General features: G+C 34.7%; 1 long non-coding RNA gene across 1 annotated transcript; it reads left to right on the top strand.

The window, feature by feature from the left end:
- The first annotated feature begins 22,005 nt into the window (after positions 1–22,005).
- LOC135150819 (uncharacterized) lies at positions 22,006–25,032 on the top strand. Its single transcript, XR_010289175.1, has 2 exons — positions 22,006–22,147; positions 24,761–25,032. It is a non-coding gene; the product is annotated as an uncharacterized LOC135150819 (long non-coding RNA).
- Positions 25,033–27,073: the final 2,041 nt, after the last annotated feature.

Genomic DNA, 27,073 nt, shown 5'->3' on the forward strand with positions numbered 1-27,073 from the left:
CTTGCAATCAATTTGTAGCTTTATTATTGACTAGATTGAAGTTGGAAACAACTTGTAGCTTCATTCCAAACTCGTTTGAAGTTGAAAACAACTTGTAGTTTCATTTTTGGTTGTTTGAAATTGGAATAAACTTGTAGTTTCATTCTTGACTCGTTTGAGCTTGAAAACAACTTGTAGCTTTATTATTGACTAGATTGAAGTTGGAAACAACTTGTAGCTTCATTCCAGGCTTGTTTGAAACTGAAAATTACTTGTAGCTTCATTTTCGGTTGTTTGAAATTGGAATCAACTTGTAGTTTCATTCTTGACTCGTTTGTGCACGGAAACAATTTTTAGCTTCATTATCGACTAGATTGAAGTTGGAAACAACTTGTAGATTCATTCCAGAGTCGTTTGGAGTTGAAAACAACTTGTAGCTTCATTTTTGGTTGTTTGAAATTGGAATCAAATTGTAGTATTATTTTTGATTCGTTTGAGCTTGTGAACCACTTGGAGCTTCATTATTGACTAGATTGAAGTTGGAAACAACTTGCAGCTTAATTCCAGACTCATTTGAAGTTGAAAACAACTTGTAGTTTCATTTTTGGTTGTTTGAAATTGGAATCAACTTGTAGTTTCATTCTTAACTCATTTGAGCTTGCAATCAATTTGTAGCTTTATTATTGACTAAATTGAAGTTGGAAACAACTTGTAGCTTCATTCCAGACTCGTTTGAAGTTGAAAACAACTTGTAGTTTCATTTTTGGTTGTTTGAAATTGAAATCAACTTGTAGTTTCATTCTTGACTCGTTTGAGCTTCAAAACAACTTGTAGCTTTATTATTGACTAGATTGAAGTTGGAAACAACTTGTAGCTTCATTCCAGGCTCGTTTGAAACTGAAAATTACTTGTAGCTTCATTTTCGGTTGTTTGAAATTGGAATCAACTTGTAGTTTCATTCTTGACTCGTTTGTGCACGGAAACAATTTTTAGCTTCATTATCGACTAGATTGAAGTTGGAAACAACTTGTAGATTCATTCCAGACTCGTTTGAAGTTGAAAACAACTTGTAGCTTCATTTCTGGTTGTTTGAAATTGGAATCAAATTGTAGTATTATTTTTTATTCGTTTGAGCTTGTAAACCACTTGGAGCTTCATTATTGACTAGATTGAAGTTGGAAACAACTTGCAGCTTAATTCCAGACTCATTTGAAGTTGAAAAGAACTTGTAGTTTCATTTTTGGTTGTTTGAAATTGGAGTCAACTTGTAGTTTCATTCTTGACTCGTTTGAGCTTGGAATCAACTTGTAGCTTTATTATTGACTAGATTGAAGTTGGAAACAACTTGTAGATTCATTCCAGACTCGGTTGAAGTTGAAAACAACTTGTAGCTTCATTTTTGGTTGTTTGAAATTGGAATCAAATTGTAGTTTTATTTTAGATTCGTTTGAGCTTGTAAACCACTTGGAGCTTCATTATTGACTAGATTGAAGTTGGAAACAACTTTAAGCTTAATTCCAGACTCATTTGAAGTTGAAAACAACTTGTAGTTTCATTTTTGGTTGTTTGAAATTGGAGTCAACTAGTAGTTTCATTCTTGACTCGTTTGAGCTTGGAATCAACTTGTAGCTTTATTATTGACTAGATTGAAGTTGGAAACAACTTGTAGCTTCATTCCAGAGTCGTTTGAAACTGAAAATTACTTGTAGCTTCATTTTCGGTTGTTTGAAATTGGAATCAACTTGTAGTTTCATTCTTGACTCGTTTGAGCTTGAAAACAACTTGTAGCTTTATTATTGACTAGATTGCAGTTGGAAACAACTTGTAGCTTCATTCCAGAGTCGTTTGAAACTGAAAATTACTTGTAGCTTCATTTTCGGTTGTTTCAAATTGGAATCAACTTGTAGTTTCATTCTTGACTCGTTTGTGCACGGAAATTATTTTTAGCTTCATTATCGACTAGATTGAAGTTGGAAACAACTTGTAGATTCATTCCAGACTCGTTTGAAGTTCAAAACAACTTGTAGCTTCATTTTTGGTTGTTTGAAATTGGAATCAAATTGTAGTATTATTTTTGATTCGTTTGAGCTTGTGAACCACTTGGAGCTTCATTATTGACTAGATTGAAGTTGGAAACAACTTGCAGCTTAATTCCAGACTCATTTGAAGTTGAAAACAACTTGTAGTTTCATTTTTGGTTGTTTGAAATTGAAATCAACTTGTAGTTTCATTCTTAACTCATTTCAGCTTGCAATCAATTTGTAGCTTTATTATTGACTAAATTGAAGTTGGAAACAACTTGTAGCTTCATTCCAGACTCGTTTGAAGTTGAAAACAACTTGTAGTTTCATTTTTGGTTGTTTGAAATTGAAATCAACTTGTAGTTTCATTCTTGACTCGTTTGAGCTTCAAAACAACTTGTAGCTTTATTATTGACTAGATTGAAGTTGGAAACAACTTGTAGCTTCATTCCAGGCTCGTTTGAAACTGAAAATTACTTGTAGCTTCATTTTCGGTTGTTTGAAATTGGAATCAACTTGTAGTTTCATTCTTGACTCGTTTGTGCACGGAAACAATTTTTAGCTTCATTATCGACTAGATTGAAGTTGGAAACAACTTGTAGCTTCATTCCAGACTCGTTTGAAGTTGAAAACAACTTGTAGTTTCATTTTTGGTTGTTTGAAATTGAAATCAACTTGTAGTTTCATTCTTGACTCGTTTGAGCTTCAAAACAACTTGTAGCTTTATTATTGACTAGATTGAAGTTGGAAACAACTTGTAGCTTCATTCCAGGCTCGTTTGAAACTGAAAATTACTTGTAGCTTCATTTTCGGTTGTTTGAAATTGGAATCAACTTGTAGTTTCATTCTTGACTCGTTTGTGCACGGAAACAATTTTTAGCTTCATTATCGACTAGATTGAAGTTGGAAACAACTTGTAGATTCATTCCAGACTCGTTTGATGTTGAAAACAACTTGTAGCTTCATTTCTGGTTGTTTGAAATTGGAATCAAATTGTAGTATTAGTTTTTATTCGTTTGAGCTTGTAAACCACTTGGAGCTTCATTATTGACTAGATTGAAGTTGGAAACAACTTGAAGCTTAATTCCAGACTCATTTGAAGTTGAAAACAACTTGTAGTTTCATTTTTGGTTGTTTGAAATTGGAATCAACTCGTAGTTTCATTCTTGACTCATTTGAGCTTGGAATCAACTTGTAGCTTTATTATTGACTAGATTGCAGTTGGAAACAACTTGTAGCTTCATTTCAGAGTCGTTTGAAACTGAAAATTACTTGTAGCTTCATTTTCGGTTGTTTGAAATTGGAATCAACTTGTAGTTTCATTCTTGACTCGTTTGTGCACGGAAACAATTTTTAGCTTCATTATCGACTAGATTCAAGTTGGAAACAACTTGTAGCTTCATTCCAGACTCGTTTGAAGTTGAAAACAACTTGTAGTTTCATTTTTGGTTGTTTGAAATTGAAATCAACTTGTAGTTTCATTCTTGACTTGTTTGAGCTTCAAAACAACTTGTAGCTTTATTATTGACTAGATTGAAGTTGGAAACAACTTGTAGCTTCATTCCAGGCTCGTTTGAAACTGAAAATTACTTGTAGCTTCATTTTCGGTTGTTTGAAATTGGAATCAACTTGTAGTTTCATTCTTGACTCGTTTGTGCACGGAAACAATTTTTAGCTTCATTATCGACTAGATTGAAGTTGGAAACAACTTGTAGATTCATTCCAGACTCGTTTGAAGTTGAAAACAACTTGTAGCTTCATTTCTGGTTGTTTGAAATTGGAATCAAATTGTAGTATTAGTTTTTATTCGTTTGAGCTTGTAAACCACTTGGAGCTTCATTATTGACTAGATTGAAGTTGGAAACAACTTGAAGCTTAATTCCAGACTCATTTGAAGTTGAAAACAACTTGTAGTTTCATTTTTGGTTGTTTGAAATTGGAATCAACTCGTAGTTTCATTCTTGACTCATTTGAGCTTGGAATCAACTTGTAGCTTTATTATTGACTAGATTGAAGTTGGAAACAACTTGTAGCTTCATTCCAGACTCGTTTGAAGTTGAAAACAACTTGTAGCTTCATTTTTGGTTGTTTGAAATTGGAATCAAATTGTAGTTTTATTTTAGATTCGTTTGAGCTTGTAAACCACTTGGAGCTTCGTTATTGACTAGCTTGAAGTTGGAAACAACTTGCAGCTTAATTCCAGACTCATTTGAAGTTGAAAACAACTTGTAGTTTCATTTTTGGTTGTTTGAAATTGGAGTCAACTTGTAGTTTCATTCTTGACTCGTTTGAGCTTGAAAACAACTTGTAGCTTTATTATTGACTAGATTGCAGTTGGAAACAACTTGTAGCTTCATTCCAGAGTCGTTTGAAACTGAAAATTACTTGTAGCTTCATTTTCGGTTGTTTGAAATTGGAATCAACTTGTAGTTTCATTCTTGACTCGTTTGTGCACGGAAATTATTTTTAGCTTCATTATCGACTAGATTGAAGTTGGAAACAACTTGTAGATTCATTCCAGACTCGTTTGAAGTTCAAAACAACTTGTAGCTTCATTTTTGGTTGTTTGAAATTGGAATCAAATTGTAGTATTATTTTTGATTCGTTTGAGCTTGTGAACCACTTGTAGCTTCATTATTGACTAGATTGAAGTTGGAAACAACTTGCAGCTTAATTCCAGACTCATTTGAAGTTGAAAACAACTTGTAGTTTCATTTTTGGTTGTTTGAAATTGGAATCAACTTGTAGTTTCATTCTTAACTCATTTGAGCTTGCAATCAATTTGTAGCTTTATTATTGACTAAATTGAAGTTGGAAACAACTTGTAGCTTCATTCCAGACTCGTTTGAAGTTGAAAACAACTTGTAGTTTCATTTTTGGTTGTTTGAAATTGAAATCAACTTGTAGTTTCATTCTTGACTCGTTTGAGCTTCAAAACAACTTGTAGCTTTATTATTGACTAGATTGAAGTTGGAAACAACTTGTAGCTTCATTCCAGGCTCGTTTGAAACTGAAAATTACTTGTAGCTTCATTTTCGGTTGTTTGAAATTGGAATCAACTTGTAGTTTCATTCTTGACTCGTTTGTGCACGGAAACAATTTTTAGCATCATTATCGACTAGATTGAAGTTGGAAACAACTTGTAGATTCATTCCAGACTCGTTTGAAGTTGAAAACAACTTGTAGCTTCATTTCTGGTTGTTTGAAATTGGAATCAAATTGTAGTTTTAGTTTTTATTCGTTTGAGCTTGTAAACCACTTGGAGCTTCATTATTGACTAGATTGAAGTTGGAAACAACTTGAAGCTTAATTCCAGACTCAATTGAAGTTGAAAACAACTTGTAGTTTCATTTTTGGTTGTTTGAAATTGGAATCAACTCGTAGTTTCATTCTTGACTCATTTGAGCTTGGAATCAACTTGTAGCTTTATTATTGACTAGATTGAAGTTGGAAACAACTTGTAGCTTCATTCCAGACTCGTTTGAAGTTGAAAACAACTTGTAGCTTCATTTTTGGTTGTTTGAAATTGGAATCAAATTGTAGTTTTATTTTAGATTCGTTTGAGCTTGTAAACCACTTGGAGCTTCGTTATTGACTAGATTGAAGTTGGAAACAACTTGCAGCTTAATTCCAGACTCATTTGATGTTGAAAACAACTTGTAGTTTCATTTTTGGTTGTTTGAAATTGGAGTCAACTTGTAGTTTCATTCTTGACTCGTTTGAGCTTGGAATCAACTTGTAGCTTTATTATTGACTAGATTGAAGTTGGAAACAACTTGTAGCTTCATTCCAGACTCGTTTGAAGTTGAAAACAACTTATAGTTTCATTTTTGGTTGTTTGAAATTGGAATCAACTTGTAGTTTCATTCTTGACTCGTTTGAGCTTGAAAACAACTTGTAGCTTTATTATTGACTAGATTGCAGTTGGAAACAACTTGTAGCTTCATTCCAGAGTCGTTTGAAACTGAAAATTACTTGTAGCTTCATTTTCGGTTGTTTAAAATTGGAATCAACTTGTAGTTTCATTCTTGACTCGTTTGTGCACGGAAATTATTTTTAGCTTCATTATCGACTAGATTGAAGTTGGAAACAACTTGTAGATTCATTCCAGACTCGTTTGAAGTTGAAAACAACTTGTAGCTTCATTTTTGGTTGTTTGAAATTGGAATCAAATTGTAGTATTATTTTTGATTCGTTTGAGCTTGTGAACCACTTGGAGCTTCATTATTGACTAGATTGAAGTTGGAAACAACTTGCAGCTTAATTCCAGACTCATTTGAAGTTGAAAACAACTTGTAGTTTCATTTTTGGTTGTTTGAAATTGGAATCAACTTGTAGTTTCATTCTTAACTCATTTGAGCTTGCAATCAATTTGTAGCTTTATTATTGACTAAATTGAAGTTGGAAACAACTTGTAGCTTCATTCCAGACTCGTTTGAAGTTGAAAACAACTTGTAGTTTCATTTTTGGTTGTTTGAAATTGAAATCAACTTGTAGTTTCATTCTTGACTCGTTTGAGCTTCAAAACAACTTGTAGCTTTATTATTGACTAGATTGAAGTTGGAAACAACTTGTAGCTTCATTCCAGGCTCGTTTGAAACTGAAAATTACTTGTAGCTTCATTTTCGGTTGTTTGAAATTGGAATCAACTTGTAGTTTCATTCTTGACTCGTTTGTGCACGGAAACAATTTTTAGCTTCATTATCGACTAGATTGAAGTTGGAAACAACTTGTAGATTCATTCCAGACTCGTTTGAAGTTGAAAACAACTTGTAGCTTCATTTCTGGTTGTTTGAAATTGGAATCAAATTGTAGTATTATTTTTTATTCGTTTGAGCTTGTAAACCACTTGGAGCTTCATTATTGACTAGATTGAAGTTGGAAACAACTTGAAGCTTAATTCCAGACTCATTTGAAGTTGAAAACAACTTGTAGTTTCATTTTTGGTTGTTTGAAATTGGAATCAACTCGTAGTTTCATTCTTGACTCATTTGAGCTTGGAATCAACTTGTAGCTTTATTATTGACTAGATTGAAGTTGGAAACAACTTGTAGCTTCATTCCAGACTCGTTTGAAGTTGAAAACAACTTGTAGCTTCATTTTTGGTTGTTTGAAATTGGAATTAAATTGTAGTTTTATTTTAGATTCGTTTGAGCTTGTAAACCACTTGGAGCTTCATTATTGACTAGATTGAAGTTGGAAACAACTTGCAGCTTAATTCCAGACTCGTTTGAAGTTGAAAACAACTTGTAGTTTCATTTTTGGTTGTTTGAAATTGGAGTCAACTTGTAGTTTCATTCTTGACTCGTTTGAGCTTGGAATCAACTTGTAGCTTTATTATTGACTAGATTGAAGTTGGAAACAACTTGTAGCTTCATTCCAGACTCGTTTGAAGTTGAAAACAACTTATAGTTTCATTTTTGGTTGTTTGAAATTGGAATCAACTTGTAGTTTCATTCTTGACTCGTTTGAGCTTGAAAACAACTTGTAGCTTTATTATTGACTAGATTGCAGTTGGAAACAACTTGTAGCTTCATTCCAGAGTCGTTTGAAACTGAAAATTACTTGTAGCTTCATTTTCGGTTGTTTAAAATTGGAATCAACTTCTAGTTTCATTCTTGACTCATTTGTGCACGGAAATTATTTTTAGCTTCATTATCGACTAGATTGAAGTTGGAAACAACTTGTAGATTCATTCCAGACTCGTTTGAAGTTGAAAACAACTTGTAGCTTCATTTTTGGTTGTTTGAAATTGGAATCAAATTGTAGTATTATTTTTGATTCGTTTGAGCTTGTGAACCACTTGGAGCTTCATTATTGACTAGATTGAAGTTGGAAACAACTTGCAGCTTAATTCCAGACTCATTTGAAGTTGAAAACAACTTGTAGTTTCATTTTTGGTTGTTTGAAATTGGAATCAACTTGTAGTTTCATTCTTAACTCATTTGAGCTTGCAATCAATTTGTAGCTTTATTATTGACTAAATTGAAGTTGGAAACAACTTGTAGCTTCATTCCAGACTCGTTTGAAGTTGAAAACAACTTGTAGTTTCATTTTTGGTTGCATGAAATTGAAATCAACTTGTAGTTTCATTCTTGACTCGTTTGAGCTTCAAAACAACTTGTAGCTTTATTATTGACTAGATTGAAGTTGGAAACAACTTGTAGCTTCATTCCAGACTCGTTTGAAGTTGAAAACAACTTATAGTTTCATTTTTGGTTGTTTGAAATTGGAATCAACTTGTAGTTTCATTCTTGACTCGTTTGAGCTTGAAAACAACTTGTAGCTTTATTATTGACTAGATTGCAGTTGGAAACAACTTGTAGCTTCATTCCAGAGTCGTTTGAAACTGAAAATTACTTGTAGCTTCATTTTCGGTTGTTTAAAATTGGAATCAACTTGTAGTTTCATTCTTGACTCGTTTGTGCACGAAAATAATTTTTAGCTTCATTATCGACTAGATTGAAGTTGGAAACAACTTGTTGATTCATTCCAGGCTCGTTTGAAGTTGAAAACAACTTGTAGTTTCATTTTTGGTTGTTTGAAATTGGAATAAACTTGTAGTTTCATTCTTGACTCGTTTGAGCTTGGAATCAACTTGTAGCTTTATTATTGACTAGATTGAAGTTGGAAACAACTTGTAGCTTCATTCCAGACTCGTTTGAAGTTGAAAACAACTTATAGTTTCATTTTTGGTTGTTTGAAATTGGAATCAACTTGTAGTTTCATTCTTGACTCGTTTGAGCTTGAAAACAACTTGTAGCTTTATTATTGACTAGATTGCAGTTGGAAACAACTTGTAGCTTCATTCCAGGCTCGTTTGAAACTGAAAATTACTTGTAGCTTCATTTTCGGTTGTTTAAAATTGGAATCAACTTCTAGTTTCATTCTTGACTCATTTGTGCACGGAAATTATTTTTAGCTTCATTATCGACTAGATTGAAGTTGGAAACAACTTGTAGATTCATTCCAGACTCGTTTGAAGTTGAAAACAACTTGTAGCTTCATTTTTGGTTGTTTGAAATTGGAATCAAATTGTAGTATTATTTTTGATTCGTTTGAGCTTGTGAACCACTTGGAGCTTCATTATTGACTAGATTGAAGTTGGAAACAACTTGCAGCTTAATTCCAGACTCATTTGAAGTTGAAAACAACTTGTAGTTTCATTTTTGGTTGTTTGAAATTGGAATCAACTTGTAGTTTCATTCTTAACTCATTTGAGCTTGCAATCAATTTGTAGCTTTATTATTGACTAAATTGAAGTTGGAAACAACTTGTAGCTTCATTCCAGACTCGTTTGAAGTTGAAAACAACTTGTAGTTTCATTTTTGGTTGCATGAAATTGAAATCAACTTGTAGTTTCATTCTTGACTCGTTTGAGCTTCAAAACAACTTGTAGCTTTATTATTGACTAGATTGAAGTTGGAAACAACTTGTAGCTTCATTCCAGACTCGTTTGAAGTTGAAAACAACTTGTAGTTTCATTTTTGGTTGTTTGAAATTGAAATCAACTTGTAGTTTCATTCTTGACTCGTTTGAGCTTCAAAACAACTTGTAGCTTTATTATTGACTAGATTGAAGTTGGAAACAACTTGTAGCTTCATTCCAGGCTCGTTTGAAACTGAAAATTACTTGTAGCTTCATTTTCGGTTGTTTGAAATTGGAATCAACTTGTAGTTTCATTCTTGACTCGTTTGTGCACGGAAACAATTTTTAGCATCATTATCGACTAGATTGAAGTTGGAAACAACTTGTAGATTCATTCCAGACTCGTTTGAAGTTGAAAACAACTTGTAGCTTCATTTCTGGTTGTTTGAAATTGGAATCAAATTGTAGTTTTAGTTTTTATTCGTTTGAGCTTGTAAACCACTTGGAGCTTCATTATTGACTAGATTGAAGTTGGAAACAACTTGAAGCTTAATTCCAGACTCAATTGAAGTTGAAAACAACTTGTAGTTTCATTTTTGGTTGTTTGAAATTGGAATCAACTCGTAGTTTCATTCTTGACTCATTTGAGCTTGGAATCAACTTGTAGCTTTATTATTGACTAGATTGAAGTTGGAAACAACTTGTAGCTTCATTCCAGACTCGTTTGAAGTTGAAAACAACTTGTAGCTTCATTTTTGGTTGTTTGAAATTGGAATCAAATTGTAGTTTTATTTTAGATTCGTTTGAGCTTGTAAACCACTTGGAGCTTCGTTATTGACTAGATTGAAGTTGGAAACAACTTGCAGCTTAATTCCAGACTCATTTGATGTTGAAAACAACTTGTAGTTTCATTTTTGGTTGTTTGAAATTGGAGTCAACTTGTAGTTTCATTCTTGACTCGTTTGAGCTTGGAATCAACTTGTAGCTTTATTATTGACTAGATTGAAGTTGGAAACAACTTGTAGCTTCATTCCAGACTCGTTTGAAGTTGAAAACAACTTATAGTTTCATTTTTGGTTGTTTGAAATTGGAATCAACTTGTAGTTTCATTCTTGACTCGTTTGAGCTTGAAAACAACTTGTAGCTTTATTATTGACTAGATTGCAGTTGGAAACAACTTGTAGCTTCATTCCAGAGTCGTTTGAAACTGAAAATTACTTGTAGCTTCATTTTCGGTTGTTTAAAATTGGAATCAACTTGTAGTTTCATTCTTGACTCGTTTGTGCACGGAAATTATTTTTAGCTTCATTATCGACTAGATTGAAGTTGGAAACAACTTGTAGATTCATTCCAGACTCGTTTGAAGTTGAAAACAACTTGTAGCTTCATTTTTGGTTGTTTGAAATTGGAATCAAATTGTAGTATTATTTTTGATTCGTTTGAGCTTGTGAACCACTTGGAGCTTCATTATTGACTAGATTGAAGTTGGAAACAACTTGCAGCTTAATTCCAGACTCATTTGAAGTTGAAAACAACTTGTAGTTTCATTTTTGGTTGTTTGAAATTGGAATCAACTTGTAGTTTCATTCTTAACTCATTTGAGCTTGCAATCAATTTGTAGCTTTATTATTGACTAAATTGAAGTTGGAAACAACTTGTAGCTTCATTCCAGACTCGTTTGAAGTTGAAAACAACTTGTAGTTTCATTTTTGGTTGCATGAAATTGAAATCAACTTGTAGTTTCATTCTTGACTCGTTTGAGCTTCAAAACAACTTGTAGCTTTATTATTGACTAGATTGAAGTTGGAAACAACTTGTAGCTTCATTCCAGACTCGTTTGAAGTTGAAAACAACTTGTAGTTTCATTTTTGGTTGTTTGAAATTGAAATCAACTTGTAGTTTCATTCTTGACTCGTTTGAGCTTCAAAACAACTTGTAGCTTTATTATTGACTAGATTGAAGTTGGAAACAACTTGTAGCTTCATTCCAGGCTCGTTTGAAACTGAAAATTACTTGTAGCTTCATTTTCGGTTGTTTGAAATTGGAATCAACTTGTAGTTTCATTCTTGACTCGTTTGTGCACGGAAACAATTTTTAGCATCATTATCGACTAGATTGAAGTTGGAAACAACTTGTAGATTCATTCTAGACTCGTTTGAAGTTGAAAACAACTTGTAGCTTCATTTCTGGTTGTTTGAAATTGGAATCAAATTGTAGTTTTAGTTTTTATTCGTTTGAGCTTGTAAACCACTTGGAGCTTCATTATTGACTAGATTGAAGTTGGAAACAACTTGAAGCTTAATTCCAGACTCAATTGAAGTTGAAAACAACTTGTAGTTTCATTTTTGGTTGTTTGAAATTGGAATCAACTCGTAGTTTCATTCTTGACTCATTTGAGCTTGGAATCAACTTGTAGCTTTATTATTGACTAGATTGAAGTTGGAAACAACTTGTAGCTTCATTCCAGACTCGTTTGAAGTTGAAAACAACTTGTAGCTTCATTTTTGGTTGTTTGAAATTGGAATCAAATTGTAGTTTTATTTTAGATTCGTTTGAGCTTGTAAACCACTTGGAGCTTCGTTATTGACTAGATTGAAGTTGGAAACAACTTGCAGCTTAATTCCAGACTCATTTGATGTTGAAAACAACTTGTAGTTTCATTTTTGGTTGTTTGAAATTGGAGTCAACTTGTAGTTTCATTCTTGACTCGTTTGAGCTTGGAATCAACTTGTAGCTTTATTATTGACTAGATTGAAGTTGGAAACAACTTGTAGCTTCATTCCAGACTCGTTTGAAGTTGAAAACAACTTATAGTTTCATTTTTGGTTGTTTGAAATTGGAATCAACTTGTAGTTTCATTCTTGACTCGTTTGAGCTTGAAAACAACTTGTAGCTTTATTATTGACTAGATTGCAGTTGGAAACAACTTGTAGCTTCATTCCAGAGTCGTTTGAAACTGAAAATTACTTGTAGCTTCATTTTCGGTTGTTTAAAATTGGAATCAACTTGTAGTTTCATTCTTGACTCGTTTGTGCACGGAAATTATTTTTAGCTTCATTATCGACTAGATTGAAGTTGGAAACAACTTGTAGATTCATTCCAGACTCGTTTGAAGTTGAAAACAACTTGTAGCTTCATTTTTGGTTGTTTGAAATTGGAATCAAATTGTAGTATTATTTTTGATTCGTTTGAGCTTGTGAACCACTTGGAGCTTCATTATTGACTAGATTGAAGTTGGAAACAACTTGCAGCTTAATTCCAGACTCATTTGAAGTTGAAAACAACTTGTAGTTTCATTTTTGGTTGTTTGAAATTGGAATCAACTTGTAGTTTCATTCTTAACTCATTTGAGCTTGCAATCAATTTGTAGCTTTATTATTGACTAAATTGAAGTTGGAAACAACTTGTAGCTTCATTCCAGACTCGTTTGAAGTTGAAAACAACTTGTAGTTTCATTTTTGGTTGTTTGAAATTGAAATCAACTTGTAGTTTCATTCTTGACTCGTTTGAGCTTCAAAACAACTTGTAGCTTTATTATTGACTAGATTGAAGTTGGAAACAACTTGTAGCTTCATTCCAGGCTCGTTTGAAACTGAAAATTACCTGTAGCTTCATTTTCGGTTGTTTGAAATTGGAATCAACTTGTAGTTTCATTCTTGACTCGTTTGTGCACGGAAACAATTTTTAGCTTCATTATCGACTAGATTGAAGTTGGAAACAACTTGTAGATTCATTCCAGACTCGTTTGAAGTTGAAAACAACTTGTAGCTTCATTTCTGGTTGTTTGAAATTGGAATCAAATTGTAGTATTATTTTTTATTCGTTTGAGCTTGTAAACCACTTGGAGCTTCATTATTGACTAGATTGAAGTTGGAAACAACTTGAAGCTTAATTCCAGACTCATTTGAAGTTGAAAACAACTTGTAGTTTCATTTTTGGTTGTTTGAAATTGGAATCAACTCGTAGTTTCATTCTTGACTCATTTGAGCTTGGAATCAACTTGTAGCTTTATTATTGACTAGATTGAAGTTGGAAACAACTTGTAGCTTCATTCCAGACTCGTTTGAAGTTGAAAACAACTTGTAGCTTCATTTTTGGTTGTTTGAAATTGGAATTAAATTGTAGTTTTATTTTAGATTCGTTTGAGCTTGTAAACCACTTGGAGCTTCATTATTGACTAGATTGAAGTTGGAAACAACTTGCAGCTTAATTCCAGACTCGTTTGAAGTTGAAAACAACTTGTAGTTTCATTTTTGGTTGTTTGAAATTGGAGTCAACTTGTAGTTTCATTCTTGACTCGTTTGAGCTTGGAATCAACTTGTAGCTTTATTATTGACTAGATTGAAGTTGGAAACAACTTGTAGCTTCATTCCAGACTCGTTTGAAGTTGAAAACAACTTATAGTTTCATTTTTGGTTGTTTGAAATTGGAATCAACTTGTAGTTTCATTCTTGACTCGTTTGAGCTTGAAAACAACTTGTAGCTTTATTATTGACTAGATTGCAGTTGGAAACAACTTGTAGCTTCATTCCAGAGTCGTTTGAAACTGAAAATTACTTGTAGCTTCATTTTCGGTTGTTTAAAATTGGAATCAACTTCTAGTTTCATTCTTGACTCATTTGTGCACGGAAATTATTTTTAGCTTCATTATCGACTAGATTGAAGTTGGAAACAACTTGTAGATTCATTCCAGACTCGTTTGAAGTTGAAAACAACTTGTAGCTTCATTTTTGGTTGTTTGAAATTGGAATCAAATTGTAGTATTATTTTTGATTCGTTTGAGCTTGTGAACCACTTGGAGCTTCATTATTGACTAGATTGAAGTTGGAAACAACTTGCAGCTTAATTCCAGACTCATTTGAAGTTGAAAACAACTTGTAGTTTCATTTTTGGTTGTTTGAAATTGGAATCAACTTGTAGTTTCATTCTTAACTCATTTGAGCTTGCAATCAATTTGTAGCTTTATTATTGACTAAATTGAAGTTGGAAACAACTTGTAGCTTCATTCCAGACTCGTTTGAAGTTGAAAACAACTTGTAGTTTCATTTTTGGTTGCATGAAATTGAAATCAACTTGTAGTTTCATTCTTGACTCGTTTGAGCTTCAAAACAACTTGTAGCTTTATTATTGACTAGATTGAAGTTGGAAACAACTTGTAGCTTCATTCCAGACTCGTTTGAAGTTGAAAACAACTTATAGTTTCATTTTTGGTTGTTTGAAATTGGAATCAACTTGTAGTTTCATTCTTGACTCGTTTGAGCTTGAAAACAACTTGTAGCTTTATTATTGACTAGATTGCAGTTGGAAACAACTTGTAGCTTCATTCCAGAGTCGTTTGAAACTGAAAATTACTTGTAGCTTCATTTTCGGTTGTTTAAAATTGGAATCAACTTGTAGTTTCATTCTTGACTCGTTTGTGCACGAAAATAATTTTTAGCTTCATTATCGACTAGATTGAAGTTGGAAACAACTTGTTGATTCATTCCAGGCTCGTTTGAAGTTGAAAACAACTTGTAGTTTCATTTTTGGTTGTTTGAAATTGGAATAAACTTGTAGTTTCATTCTTGACTCGTTTGAGCTTGAAAACAACTTGTAGCTTTATTATTGACTAGATTGAAGTTGGAAACAACTTGTAGCTTCATTCCAGACTCGTTTGAAACTGAAAATTACTTGTAGCTTCATTTTCGGTTGTTTGAAATTGGAATCAACTTGTAGTTTCATTCTTGACTCGTTTGTGCACGGAAACAATTTTTAGCTTCATTATCGACTAGATTGAAGTTGGAAACAACTTGTAGATTCTGATACTCTCAAGGTTTTGATGATCACACTGCCAGCAAGCTACTAGCATAAAACTGGTGCTTGTTAGCGAGCTATCAAAGTGATATATGCATGTGCTAACAGCTTGATAAGTTTCAGTGTTATGTTCAACTGTCAGCAAGCTTACAGGTTATTATCCAGGCTTATCAGCAAGCTCACAGCGTGAACAGAATAACAAACGGATAAGGATTGAAGTCGAAAAGCAAGGAGATTTATTAGGAATCGATTTGTAAGGACTTTAATATTTATATATGACTTATATAAATATTAGAGCTCAGTTTTAAATCAGTATTTCAAACAAAAACGATTTCCTAACTTATAGGAGTTTTTATCTCTTATTCGATCTTATCTAAAACAACTCATATCCTATTTCAAATTATGGTTTTTATATAAACGTTTTTACTGAGATATATTCACAATGTTTTGACGCTTTTTACTCAGTAAACTTCACAAGATTAAACGTTCAAATTGGGAACAAATTATGCGTGAGTTCGGTTGGAACAAGAACGTTTGAATTTGTTAGCAAATTGACCGTTGGATCTTTGTGTATATATACTTGAGTGTGGTTTCCGTTTTGAATAACAAGAACACACTTCAAGCTTCTGAAATACAACACACTTACATTGCAAAATCTTTTCTTTGAGCTCTAGTGCTTATATTTGATTATATATCTATATTGAGTTCATAGTTTCGGTTGTATTACACTCACACATTGTATTGTTCAAAGTGTAAAGTTTTGTTGCTGTGTATCGAGCTTGTGAAACAAGAGAACAAGGGGACTAGTTAGCTAGAAGAGTATACTTGGGAAGTATAGGTCTTGGAGAGCTTTTGGTTCGTGGTTCAGGGGTTTCAGCAAGCTGATAACAGGAACAAGGGTTAAAGGGAGTTATATTATTGAATCATTGTAATTGTTTACATTATTGATTAATAATATAATCTCTTACCAATTGGTAGGGGACCAGGACGTAGACCATTAGGGTTAGGGGTCGAACCTGGCTAAAATTCTCTGTGTTGCTAGCTTACTGATTATATCTGTTTTGCATTGCATCTGCATTGTTAGCTAGCTGACTGTCTACTCTGATAATTAACAGCAAGCTGTCTGTGACAGTATAACTATTCGGTAACATTAAAAATCGGTCATATTAGCCATAACACCTATTCACCCCACCTCTAGGTGTGTAATTTCAATTGGTATCAGAGCTGTGTTTGTACTAATACTTCTGTAACAGGAATAGTATCGATCGATATGGCTGATCACTTTCAGGGAAAGTCCGATTTTAGAGCTCCTCTCCTCACGGGTTCTGACAACTACAATTGGTGGAAAGGCCAAATGGAGGCTCATCTATCCAGAGATCCCCTAATGCAAAGAGTTGTGCAAAGAGGTCCTTATGAATATCTTGATAAAGATGGCATAGTAAAGGACGTTGATGTTCTCACCGTGGACGAGCTATCAAAGGTTGCTGCCAATGGAAAAGCAAGGAGTACATTAATCAATGGGCTGAATCAAGCTGAATATGACAAGGTCTCTTCTCTCAAATCTGCAAAAGAAATTTGGGATGCATTGGAGACATATCACGAAGGCTCACAGGCATTAAAGAAGGTCAAGCTTGGAAAGCTTATGAAAGAATTTGGAAGCTTCGCTATCAAGAAGGGAGAATCCATTCGGGAAAGCCAAGCTAGATTCCAAGTCAATCTTAACAGCCTTGAACGACTTGGCAAAAAGATTCCTCAATCGGAAATCAACATGAATATTCTAAATGCAGTTCCATTCGAATATGGTGCCAAAGTCACAGCATTGGAGTCAGCTCTCAACATTGATACTATGGACCACCTGGCTATATTTGCTGAGTTGGAACAATTTGAAGCTAAGATTGAAGCTAACAGCTCAGAAAGCAGCAAGCTGCCAACAGAGAAAATGAAGAATCTTGCACTGCACTCCTCTGTCAGCAAGCTGGAAACAGATGAGGAAACAGAATCAGATGAGGATCTAGCTCTTATGTCCAGGAAAATCAAGAGAATGATTGAAAAGAAAAACAAAATGAAGCGAGAAAAGGGCAAAGCTTTTGGTGCTAAGAAAGATCCAAAGGATGATGCATGTTTTGAATGTGGCAAGAAAGGGCATTTCAAAAGGGATTGCTACAAGCTGAAAAACAAGTCAAAGCCGCCTAGACAGCAAGCTGATTTCAAGAACAAAAAGAAATCAAAAGCACTTCTAACATGGAGTGATGATGAGGATGAATCAGCTTCTGATGATTCTAGTGATGAGATGGTGAACTTGGCTCTTGTTGGTCTCGATGGCTCAATTGATACAACAGATTCAGATACGGACACTAATAGTGAGGTAAACTCTATTAATTCTGAATTACATACTATTGATACAACTACTTGTGAACTAACCATGCAGGATAAGAGTTGTTCATCAATAATGGAACTCATTGATCTTAAGAATGAGAATTATGAGCTCGAGAAAGAAAATGTTCATTTGAAGAAAGTCATTGGTGAATTCTTGAATGAAAAGAGTGCCAAAACTAGTAGTGGAATCATTGCTACCCTCAAGGAACAGATCTCACAACTTGAAGGGAACAACATGCAAATCCAAAGAAGGAATGATACACTCATGAAGGAACTCAGCTCGCTGAGAGCAGATCTTAAAGCAAAGGATGCAAGCTTGGAGGGATTCGAGTTAAACAAAACCCAAAGCTTAGCCGAAATCTCTATTCAAGCTGAAAAGATCAAATCATTGGAGCAAGAAGTCAAAGATCTTCAGAAAGCCATGGGAAAGTTTGTTCAAGGAGAAGAAAGTCTCAAATCCATGATGAAACAAGCTAAAGGTTCTCATGACAAAGGAGGCATTGGTGCAGCTTCTACATCCACATCTTCAATGAAATATGAAGGGAAAAATGGCATTCCATACAATTATGCCATGCCTTGGGTGACTTGTCACAAGTGTGGAAAGAAGGGCCATCTTGCTAATAATTGTCCAATGAAGAATACTCAATCAGCAAGCTGGAAAAGGAAGTCAGCTCACAGACAGTATGCTGACAACAGAAACAGACAGAAGACAGCTCCAAGACAGTATGCTGATAAGACCAGCAGAACATGGAAGAAGAGTTCTAAAGTGGTCCAAATGTGGATCAAGAAATCTGATCTTAATGTTCTATATGTTTTATCAACTAACACTGCTGGACCCAACAAAATTTGGGTACCAAAACGTTGAGTTGTTTGTGTTTGTTTTGTAGGTTTGTCTTGTGTCTAAAGTAAAGCCAAATCAATGGATATTGGATAGTGGATGCACTAGGCACATGAGTGGCGACAAATCTTAGTTTCTAAGCTTGAGGATGAAGAAGGGTGGTCGTGTCACAATTGGTGATAGCAAAACTCTTCCTATTCTTGGCAAGGGAACTATAGGTAATAGTATCATTTCTATTAACAAGGTACAATATGTCAAAGGTCTTACTTATAACTTGCTTAGTATAAGTCAGTTATTTGATGATGGTCATATTGTTAACTTTGGTAAGAATGAATGTACTATACTTGTTGGTGCTAACAAATCTCCTCTAGTTGCAAAACGAGAAGGAAATATATATGTTTTGAACTTTGAAGAACAGGAGGCAGGTGTTTGTTTAGCAGCTGTGGATAATAATCCAGAAATTTGGCATAGAAGGCTTGGACATGCTCATATGGATCATCTCAGCAAGCTGTCAGCAAAGAAGCTTATTCGAGGACTACCAAAGCTTAAGTATGTCAAGATGGAGACATGTTCTGCTTGTCAATTGGGAAAGCAAACAAGGACTCCACATAAGGCAAAGAAAATGGTATCCACTTCTAAACCTTTAGAGCTTCTTCACTTGGATCTTTTTGGTCCCGAAGCTTATAAGAGTATTGGAGGTAAACAATATGCCTTTGTTATTGTTGATGATTATTCTAGATTCACTTGGGTATTATTCTTGCGTACTAAAGATTGTGCTTTTAGTGAATTTGAGAAACTAATCAAGTTGCTTGAGAACAAACTAGATACAAGACTTGTAGGTATTCGAAGTGATCATGGTGGGGAATTCCAAAAAGACTTCATTACTTATTGTGAAGAAAGAGGAATCTCACATGAGTTCTCAGCACCTCGTACACCTCAGCAAAATGGATTGTAGAGCGTAAGAACAGGTCCTTACAAGAAACAGCTAGGACATTGCTGCAGGAGAGCAAGCTGCCAAGAAGCTTTTGGGCAGAAGCTGTCAACACAGCAAGCTATGTTCTTAACAGAGTGCTTATAAGGCCAATTCTCAACAAGACTCCTTATGAACTGCTAAGGAAAAAGAAGCCTAATATCAGCTATTTCAAGGTTTTTGGATCTAAGTGCTTCGTACTCAAAACCATTGATAGGGATGGTAAATTCGACTCTAAATCATATGAAGCTATATTTTTGGGTTATTCTTTAACAAGTCGTGCTTATAGAGTGTATAATCTTGCTAAACATACTGTTGAAGAGTCTATTGATGTTTCATTTCAAGAGTCTACTGATGATCTTGCAAGGGATGAGGAAGAATGTGCAGGTACAGGTACTGACAGCAAGCTGACAGTGAAGGAAACTGGAAATCAGCAAGCTGACAAGTCAACTGCCACAACTTCAGAAGGCAATAAAGCTACTGAATCCACTCCATCTCTTGAAGAAACTTTGGATAAGATGTCTAAGCTCACATTGGATGAATCCAGAGGTCAAACTTCATCAGCAAGCCAAAATGTTGTTGATCAGACTCCTCCTAGGCAGACTACAAGGAATGAAGAGGTCATAGCTCAACATAATCTACCAAAATCAACTAGAACAGTGAAGAATTATCCTCCTCAGTTGATCATTGGAGATAAATCAGCTGGAATCAAGACAAGGGAAGCTCAAGCCAACATTTGTGCTTATGCTGCCTTCATAGCTCAAGAGGAACCAAAGAATGTTCAAGAAGCTTTACAAGATGAAAATTGGATCATGGCAATGCAAGAAAGACTCAACCAATTCGAAAGATGTGATGTTTGGGAACTTGTAGATCCACCAAAGGATGCTTCAATTGTTAGAACCAAATGGGTGTTCAAGAATAAAGTTGATGAATTTGGTACTATCACTCGGAACAAAGCTAGACTTGTTGCACAAGGATACAATCAGCAAGAAGGAATTGATTTTGATCAACTTATGCTCCGGTTGCAAGATTGGAATCTATTAGGATGCTTTTATCATTTGCATGCTTCAAGAAGTTCAAGCTACATCAAACGGACGTCAAAAGTGCATTCTTGAATGGATATCTAAAGGAAGAAGTCTATGTCAAGCAACCACCAGGATTCGAGGATGAAAAATATCCCAACCGTGTCTACAAGCTCAAGAAGGCACTATATGGATTAAGGCAAGCACCTCGGTCATGGTATGAAAGGTTAAGTGAATTTTTGATCAAAAATGGTTTCATTAGAGGTAAAATTGATCCTACTTTGTTTACTATCTTTAAAGGTCAAGATATATTAGTTGTTCAAATATATGTAGATGATATTATATTTGGATCTACTAATGATTCTTTATGTAAGTGGTTTTCAAAGTGCATGCATAGTGAGTTTGACATGAGCATGATGGGAGAGCTCAATTATTTCTTGGGGCTCCAAATTACGCAAACTCCAGAAGGAATTTATGTGCATCAATCCAAGTATATCAAGAATTTACTCAAAAGATTTGGATATGAGAATATCAAGGCGAAATCAACACCAATGAGCGTTGTCAGCAAGCTGACAGCTGATGAAAATGGTAAAGATGTTGATGTTCGAATGTATAGAGGTATGATTGGTAGTTTACTTTATCTTACAGCCTCTAGACCTGATATTATGTATAGTGTTTGTGTTTGTGCTAGATTTCAAGCAAAACCAAAGGATTCTCACTTACAAGCTGTTAAAAGAATATTTAAATATTTAAATGGAACCATTACTTTGGGCTTATTGTAACACCCGTCAAAATTTTGGGTATGTTAAAAGTTTTATCTTCTAAAATATATTGATTTTGTGATTTAAGTATCTGAGAATTTGATTTATAGTTATATAAATAATCGATAGTGACCGGTAAATTTGCACCGCTCTAGAAAAGCTACATAAATAGAATTTTAGATGGCCACGAATTATTTAAGTAAATTTTATGATAGTAACGAGTGCCAAATGAATAATAAATAATTGGGAGCGGATATTCTATACAAATACAAATTCCGCTATTTTAAATAAATGTATAGATATATATCGTGGTATGAGAATATTTTGTGAGTTATAAAATATATTCATATACAATTATATATATGAGTATTAATTTAATTAAGGGCCCAACAATTTATGAGCTTACCAGATTATTTATTAATAGGGCGCCAGTGTGTAAAATAAATATAAAAAGTAGATGTTTTGGAAGGTGAAGTATTTTGTGTGAGAATATAAAATAGAATTTAAAATATTTAAGTAGTAGGCTCAAAATGTTAATTAAATTGAAATAAGGAGAAAATGATTTAATTAATAAAATAGTAAAAGATATTTTGGAGGATAGTAGATATTTGGAGTAGAGAAGATATTTTGAGGAGAAATAGTATTAAATTTGTAATCTTTTGGTGGAAGCCTCAAGATTTAACTAATTAAATAAAATGAAAATAAAAGATATTTGTAAGTGAAAAGATCTCCTAGCAATGGAGATATTTTGGTGAGAAAATATTATAAAATTATAAGATCTTCTAGTGGAAGCCTCTAGAGAATTAATAAATTAAAATAAAATTATTAGAAGTGTTAAGAGTAACTAAAAAAGGGGAAGCTTGCATTTGGTGTGTATTAGAGAGAGAAAGAGGCAAAAGAGAAAAAAAAAAGAAAGAGATTTAGAGTGAGAAGGGGAGAAGATTTGTGCAAGGATTCAAAGGCTTGGAGTTATTAAGAATAAAGATTTGATTTTTAAAGCAAGACCAGGCTACAAAAAGGTAAGATTCTTGAGCATTTAAGTTCTTTTGTATATTTGGATATAAAATAAGAAGTGATCTGGTAGTAGATACGTATGTGTTAGAGGTTGCTTTAAATACACCCAAGAAAGTAGGTGGGGTTTGAATATTCTTGTACTGTTGTTGTTTATTTTAAATTATTACCATATTCATATGTGTATAGCCACTGTAAATTTTAGGAGTAATATTTGTAGGGTCAAAACATGTTAATCAACTATAACAAGATCTGTGAACATATTAGCAGATTATATATTTGTTATTTTGTTTAGTTGCTGTGAAATATCATGTGTATGTTTATGTATACGACTAAAACCAAACTAGGGTTTATACTTGATTTGGGGGCTTAGCAAACTGAATCTGTTGGTTGCTTGTTGATTGGGAGAATAAGGAGCTTAGAAGGAGAGTGGATCGGAAGTGGGGGAGACGCGGCCGGAGCGCGCCACGAGCGTCGCCGGCGACGGCTCCGGGCGGTGGTTTTGAAGCCATTACGGTGGCAGATTGCGTGGGAGGAAAGGGAATTGAAGGAGGAGGCTGGTTTATTTTGTTGGCTTGTATGTGTGCGTGTGTCTGAGCGTGTGTGTGTCGAGGTCGCCGGAGAAGGCGAAGAGTCGCCACCCCCGCTGGTGGCGACGGGAAGGCGCGGAACAACGCTCGGAGAGGAGCAGCGAGGCGAGAGAGATAAGAGAGGGAAAGAGAAGAGAGAGAGAGGAGAGTAGAGTTTCGGGGTTTGGCCGGAAAATGGAAAGGAGGCTGAGTTTCTCAAAAATAAATGGAGGGATGCATAGATCGGGATTCGGGGAGTTGATTCATGGTGGTTGCGCGCGATTTGCAGGCCGCCGGAAAGTTGCCGGACGGTGGCTGCCGGCGGCAGCCATGGATGGAGGCTTGGTGAAGAAGATGGAGCTTGGGGAGGAGATGAGGGCAATCCAGTAAATAATCTAATCAGATTTAATTAATAAGAGATAATAAAAGAGGGATTATAAAATATTAAAATATTATAACAATTAAAAGAAAAATCTGATTGGTGAGGGAGTTAGGAAATAAAAGAATTAAAGTTAGTGTAAAGAGGGGAGGAGTGATTTAAGGGACAATACTTAAAATAAAGAATCAAATAATAAATAAATTGTAGGAATATAAGTGTAATAGATTTATTAGTGAGAATAAAATTAATAGTTGGTTGGACGAATAAATTAAGAATGAAATTAGATTGGTTTTTGATTAAAAAGAGATATGGTAGATTTTAATATTAAACACAATTATATGACCCAAGTGACAAATCTTATATTTAAGGATAAAAAAAAATTAATGAGATTAAATCATTCTAGTAACTGGAATAAATATGGAATGATTTAGAGTCAACATGAATATTCTAAGAAGAATATAAATAATGGTTACTTAATGTGAAGATTTACTAGTATGATTAATTTTGATGATATGAATTATTTATAATTTGAATGATGACAAGAGCCGTCGAGAATATTTTAAATAGACAAGGAATATTTTATAAGGAGATTTAATTTTTATAAATTTATTTTGGGAGCCTTATTATATGAATCAAAATCAAATATTTGGTCGCCATGCTAATATTTGAATAATACGATAATTAAAGTTGAATTGTGTGAATATTGGACTAAATATTATTATTTTATTTGCGTGAATATTTTAGAAAGGATTACTCCTGCATAAATTTCTTTTGGCAAAGGTGGGCCAGAAAATTGTAAAGTATTTAAGCGGTATCGAGGCAAGTACTTCTTACCCTATATTCTCTTTATTATTTTTGTTGAATTATTTTTGTACATTTATAATTTTATTATTCATGATTTCTGCCCGACTTAGCTTATATTTTATTCATTATTCCTTATGAGCAACTAGAATCAGAAATCAGAATTTTGCGTAAATAAGGTTGTTTCTCTTTGTTCGGAAGCAACCATTTATTTATTATATAAATTAGGATTATTTTCCCTTCTTCGGAAATAATCACTTTAATTAATTCAATGGTCGATATATTGTTCATATCGACTACCTTCGCCCCTATTGAACGAGACCCGCTAGATTCCTTGTTCGAATCTAGGATTTTGTGATCACTTTCATCATTTAATTTTATTCGAAAGTCTTAAATCCGGAGGTTGTTATTCTCACTGGTCAACGTGGCTTGTGATCCACGGTGTTTATTTATGAATGAGATTTTGGTCCCAAGTGAGGACTTTTACGAATACGGGGAACGTCGGAAGAGTTCGACGATGGCCTCAGAGATATTCGTTATGCTAGCTAAAGAGGATAGGGCGTGCTTATCTCGAGCCGTGATCGGGTGAGGATAAGTTGCGCAGGAGAACGGTACTCGGCGGTAGTTGATCGCATCGCTGCTGTATCGGGGCGGATTTGACCAGTTCTCAGTAATTAAAGTTCTTTTTGGATTTTCATATCGAGATATGTGGATTTATTGAGATCTTTCTGAATGTGTGTTTCATTGTTTAAATTAATTCAGATATATTGAATATATCGTCTGTACCATGTCTTGTGAAAATCCTGTGACAGATTTTACTTGCTGAGCCATTAAGAGCTCACTTCTTGCTATTATATATTTTTACTCAACAGTTAAGAATGAGGATGATGACCCGAGCCTACAATCGAGGCAGAGAAAAGGAAAGGAGCATGCACATGGCGGGAGCAATTTCCGAGGATGCACCTGAACCTCGTAGCTAGTTATTATATTTAAATAAATACTGTATAACTTTTAAGTACTATGAAGTCCTGCGTGACTAGACTTTTGGGATATGTACGTTGTGGAGATGATCCAAGGACTTGTGGATTGGTACCCACTGAACTTATATTATGGCTCTATATTATATTAACGTATGTTTGCAGGTTGCGAAGCTTGGTACCGTAACGTCCTAAATTCACGAAAGGGTGAGTTTGGGGTCGTTACAGAGTTGGTATCAGAGCTGTAGTTACTATTACTAGGAACGAGAAACCTAGGAATATAACTACGTGGGATTAGAAGCGTATGATAGTAGAAAAAGCGCTTAGTCTATACATATATACGTATATACGACTAAGCTAGGGGACTAGCAACCGATAACCCCTATAAACTGAGACTTAGAATATATTTACATTTATACTTAAAAGCTTTGGAACTTATATAGTAACTAATAGATTTTGCTTATGTTGTATAGATGTCTGACTACCGATCTGCCCGAGACCGATCTCCTACACCTTTCCCTAGGGAGGTCGTGGACTCTAGTTCAGACACTGATCCGACTGAGGAGTATATGGAGAGCGGGACTCGTCCATTCAGGTTCTTCCACCACCGCCTAGATCACCACCAGTTATGATCGATTTGACTGCTCCATCTCCACTTAGGGCTGAGACTGTGGATCCGGTTGATACTACATTGGGCATAGAGGAGCCTGTGACTTCAGTGTATGCTGCCCTTCCGGATCTGACCCAGGTGCCCACACTTTCGGCACCTTTGACTACTTCTGTGCCGGTACTTACTACTGAGAGTCAGGATGATCATGTTATGGCTGAGTTGGATAGGCACTTCCACCCCACACTTCCGGAGATTACTGCTATGATCACGGGTGTACCCGATGCCACTTTGCCAGCTTACGAGACCTTGACCCCTGCTGAGGTTGGTGCTACCATTGAGCGGGTGCCACCACCTATCCCCACCACCACTGATCAGATACCACCTATTCATGTTACTGCTGAGCTGGAGATGCATGTACCTCTTACCATTATTTCACCTATGCTGGGATCTTCCGGACCTGAGGCTCCGGTATGTGATACTGCTCCACCTACTCCTACCATACCAGTATCTGTTGTTACCACTGGATTGGGAGGGTTATTTGCACCCTTCCCTGTGACCGCTACGGGACAGATGGAGGACACTATTGCCACTGTACCCGCATTTCTGTTCGAGGAGCTGAGGTTGTCTTATGATGAGTTGTATGCTAGATACCACGAGGTTTTTATTACTCGAGATGCACTGTTGAGAATGATTGCGACTTCGAGGCCCGCTGCTCCTGTTGTTGAGGATGGTCTAGTTAGGAGGAGCGAGGTTATTGATGTGATGCACCAGACTGCTACTTCAGTGATCACCGGACTACAGAGTGCTATTGCTGAGTTACCTTCCAGTAGTGCCGGAGCTGTTGATCAGGGAGCTGTTGCTGCTTTAGTTGAGCTGACCAGATGTGAGTTTCTGAGCCGGGTGGATGAGATGTTTCGTCCACATTGACAGACGACAGATGATACTTTTGCTTTTGAGGGATGGCATATATAGACGACTGCGCATCTCTATCATTCAGGGAGTATATATATGACTACATATGGACTGACGCTTATATATTGGGAGATGACTACACGATGACTGATGGGATCGCATATTTTGCCTCTTTTGTTGCGATCTCGAGTTTATTTGACCCTAAATAGGTTGATGACTCTAGATATGGATGTAGTAGGATGATGATGATTATGTACCTATTTGATGATACTTTGACTTATTTGGGGATGTATTGCTACAGCACATTATCATGATGATTATATAATCATTCCTCGAGATATTACTGCTTTACCTTTGGCACATATTATAATTGATGATGATATTACTGTTGCATTTTCTTTCATGCATGATAATAATACACAATTCTTTTCATTTAAATGAGAGGATACTAAGAATTTATGTTTTCTATTAAAAAAAAAAAAGAGGAAAAAAAAACAAAAGAAAAAGAAAGAAGGGGGTTTTATTTCAAGTTTCCATACATGTTTCTAAATAAATAAAGACGGAAATTTTACCTCGAGTTTCAAATGTCAAGTTTCATGTTTTCTTAAAAAAAAAAAAAAAAAAAAGAGAAAAAGAGAAGAGCTAAGTAATATGTTCTCTCTAATAATAAAAATATATAAATTTTC

The sequence above is a fragment of the Daucus carota genome, chromosome 1 (assembly GCF_001625215.2).
Source record: "Daucus carota subsp. sativus chromosome 1, DH1 v3.0, whole genome shotgun sequence".
In the NCBI taxonomy this organism is placed as follows: Eukaryota; Viridiplantae; Streptophyta; class Magnoliopsida; order Apiales; family Apiaceae; genus Daucus; species Daucus carota.